A 4310-nucleotide genomic window follows, 5' to 3' on the forward strand; every position below is an offset into this window, starting at 1 on the left:
CTCAGCCTCAGTGTTTGCCCTTCTTGCCTGGCCATCTGGGACCACCTCCCAATGTCCCTTTCGTGAAGGGTCGTCTCTGCAGGGGACCCATCCCTGTCCATCCTCCACCTCCAACTCTTTCTGTCCTGAGACTCTGGAAACCTAAGCGAGTTCTAAGAAAGAGTGCCAGGCAAGCACTGCCAGGAGCTGCTGTTCTTGGAACCAGCAATGCAGAGACAGGGGACACTTCTTGGAACCTGATGGCCATTCAAGGGAGACGCTCAGAGGACATCCGGAGACCCAGGGAAGAGATAAGAGTATAAAAGCTTCAGCCTAGGCCCCTGCCTCCAGGAAGCCCTTCTTGACTGAAGGTGTTACCTTCAACTCCATCATCACACTATGGCCTCTCCTAGAGGAGACCTAGGTCTGGTGTGACTTCTAGGGTATCTAGTGTCCAGCCTGGGACAGAGGAAATAACTAGAAATGGGGTGTGGACAGCATGAAAGGGGTCCATGTGCACAGGTGAAGGAGGTGTGTGTATTAAATAGGAACACACTGCCAGCTCAGAGGAAAGAGGGGTGGGTGTAAGAGAGTGGGGGTGCGAGGTGGGGTGAGCAGTACCAGCCTTGCTGAGGGGACTTCCTGTTGAGCAGGCAGCCTCCGCAGTAGTTTTGTCCCCGCACCCTAGCGCAGCCCCAGCCTCAGTGTGGCGTCATCTGGAGCTGGCCTAGCAGTGGTCACTCAGCTGTGCACACTTGAGTTCACACCTGCCTATTGGTGTCTCGGTTTTCAGTTGTGAGCAGAGACTTGCCTCTCCACTCGCTTCTGCGGGTCACCGCTTGGACCTCCCTGAGCGCTGTTCACAGCTCGTCACCTACCCACTCACATGTGTCAGAGAAAATCACTGCCCCTTCCCAAGGCCGGTTCTGGGATCGAAGGCCAGGGCAGTGTCTGGGGGCAACTATAAGGTGGTCTATGGGAAGGAGATCCATCCTTAAAGCCTTGTGGGATAGCAGTTCAGGTGGCCCAAGACGGTCCCTCACTGTGTGCTCACCTTGGAGAGGCCATCCGTCCATCGGGGGATCCTAGTGCAGCTGACATTAAGCAAGAGTGTAACATTTCTCTGTCACTTGGAGCCTCAGTTTCTGTCCTTGTAGGGTAGGCTGGCCTTGGCCAGAAAGAGCTTGCTGCTGCAGAAAACTTGTGACCCACTCAATTCAGGTGGCAGAGCGTATAACCTTGCTAGGTTTGTGGGGAATGCTCATGCCCAGCTGATGGAGTTCCAGAGCCCTGTCACCAGTGTTGTGATCTCAGTGAGTCATGAGCGTCCTTGAGACTCAGTTCCCCCTCTGTAAAATGAAGCCAGGGCACCATCACTCAGCGATGGACCACAGAGGTGAGTGCCGAACACACTGTACATCTCACTTCATTTTCCTTTGAGGTCTTCTCTCTGGACCCCATCCCACCTCTCCAGCGTCCCCTCCATTAGAGGCAGACATGGCTCCCTTTGCAGCCAGAGCTCCCGAGGGCGCACTTCCTTCCCCTGGAGCACGGGCCCTGATGTGAACAGCGCTCTGGGCAAAGGGACGAGAGAGGTCCTGACATACAAATCCAAACATTGAAAACCCATAAACTGCACACTGCTAGTAAACTATGTGCTAGCCTCTTAACAGACATACTTCCATAGCAATAAAGGTATCTGCGGACAGATGGGTAGATTCGTAATTTATAATTCAGACATTCATTTCAGTCTGAAAGTTGGGAGATGAACCTCATGATAATTATTTGTGTCTAGGTGTTCTCTGATGGTTAAGTAAGAAAACAGAGATAACCTTAACTCCTAATGCAGCCTCTATTTTTCCTGAAGCACTAGTTGTTCTTGTATTTCTTATAGAAAAGATGATCATGTTATTATAGTCATTTACAAGCCCACTTATTACAACATTTGCCTGTAATTATTGTTTTTGACAGTATGCTCCCCAAGGTTAAAATAGCGCAGTATAACCAAAGACTATAAAAAAAAAAGTTAAGTGAAAAAATCCAAAAATTAAATATCTTAAACATAGGATCAATATTTATTTATTTATTTTAGGTTTTTCGAGACAGGGTTTCTCTGTGTAGCCCTGGCTGTCCTGGAACTCACTTTGTAGACCAGGCTGGCCTCGAACTCAGAAATCCGCCTGCCTCTGCCTCCCGAGTGCTGGGATTAAAGGCGTGCGCCACCACGTTATTTTTATTTATTGAGACAGGGCCTTAAACTTCTGATTCTCCTGCCCCGCCTCACTAGCGCTGGGATTATAGGCATATGTCACCGTGCAAGGTTTTACATGTGCTGGAAATCGAACAGACATACTTGGCAAACACTGCTGGCCTTGAGAAGACTGAGGCTCAGTTGCCCGCATCTCCCAAGAAGTGTGCGGCAAGGACCCTAATGCAAGTAGCTTTTTTGGAAGTGATGCTGAGGAGCCCCAGCCGGATGTGGGAAGACTATGTGCCACACGTGCCACGGTTCCTTCCTTCCCAGTTCTGTGCCTTTGCCAGCTCAGCTGAGGCACTGACAGCCCTTGTTCCCAGTAAAGTAGAGGTGATCTGGGCTTTGTTTCTAAACCAGGAGTTTTGCGTGTTCTGCCAGCATCTTTGAGAACATGGTAGGCTAACTCACTTGCTTAACAGGGTAGATACAAACTCAGCTTTCACAGTGCATGTATGTGTGTATGTGAGTGTGTGTGTATGTATGTGTGTGCACATGTGAACAAGCATGCGTGAGTATGTGTGTGGGGGGGTATATATATGTGTGTGTACATGTGCATGTATGTGAGTGTGTGTGTGTGTGTATGTGTACATGCATGTAGAATACAGAAGTCGACGTTGGGAGCCGTTCCTTAGATGCTCTTCTCTTTTGAAACCATTGTCTCTCACTGGCCTGGAACCCCCGATGCAGGCTAGACTGGCAGGCCAGTGAGTCCCAGGGCTCCTCCTGTCTCCACCCCCACAGTCTCTGGGATGATAAGGGGACATAGGCAAGCTTGGTTTTTATGTGGATCCAGTCCTCATTCTTGGACGGCAAGCATTTCACTCACCGAGATATCTAACCCAGGCCAACACAACTCTTAATATAAAGGATGGGGAATTTTACAGGAGCCAGTCTTAGCCTTAGTGGGTGGACATGAAGGGGACAAAGGCTGGAAGGAAGAAGGCTAGAGTCCTGGGAAAGTTCCAGGGGATGAGGGAAGGTGGGGACCATTTCAGCAGAAGTGGGAGGCTGGTTCATTCAGGATAAAGAGTATGGAGGCCAGGAGGCCAGGCCAGTCTTAGTAAAGATAAGGTGTCAGGGTCCAACTACCCAGCCAAAAGTTCAGGACCTACTTCCCAGACCTACTCCCCAAACACTGGGTGACAGTAAACAAGCCAAGTCAGGGAGACCCTCAGAGTTTCAGCCTTTTTTCCTATGAAATGGGGGTGATGTGCTGGAGTTTCCATAGGCAGCCGTGACTCAGAAGTAGTGGTTGGGCTTCTGAGACAGGATAATAACGCACACACTCACACACTCATGCTCACTCACACACACACACACACACACACACACCTGCACATATACTCACACACATACACACAATACACACATACTCTCACATGCACTCACACAGTATACATTCTCATATGCATGCACACACATACAATACACACACACACACGCACACACACACACACACACACACACTCATACAGAGAGATCTGACCCAGTTTCCAGAGCTTAGAGCTCCTCCACCCAAGGGAGTGTGTGTATAGATACCTATGATCATAAATACCAGCCAGTGTTCAAGTCCCACACCCATGCATATGCATGTACACGTGCATTCCTGTAAAGAGGCATGCGTACAGGCATGTATAATATGGCCGGCTCTCTCTGGAGGACAAAACCTGTGTGGATCTCCGTTGCTGACAAAAAGCCTAAAAACCAAGAGTTCCTCACTGGGGGCCAATTAGGAGGAGTCTATCTACTGCATCCATGAGCTCCCTAAAGACACAGAACCCAAGGACCACTGAACCATCCTACCTTCCTAGCTCCAGCATGCAGTTGGCACTTAATAAAAACACGTGGGGTGAACAAAGCCAGGAGGAAATAGGAGGGGCAGGACATAAAGCCTCGCCTAAGCTTGGGGAGGTGGTCCCAGCCCTTAGCCGCCCCAGAGGGTAGCTGCCCTCTACCACTCGAAGAGGATGCTGGCAGGGAGGAGAACTTGTCTCTGATGCTGTGTCCTCACCTAACCCTGAGTCCTGCCCCACCCGGGTGGCTCGGGAGGCTGAGGTGCCTGACTCTTAACTGTGAC

The sequence above is a fragment of the Mus pahari genome, chromosome 10, assembly GCF_900095145.1.
Source record: "Mus pahari chromosome 10, PAHARI_EIJ_v1.1, whole genome shotgun sequence".
Taxonomy (NCBI): domain Eukaryota; kingdom Metazoa; phylum Chordata; class Mammalia; order Rodentia; family Muridae; genus Mus; species Mus pahari.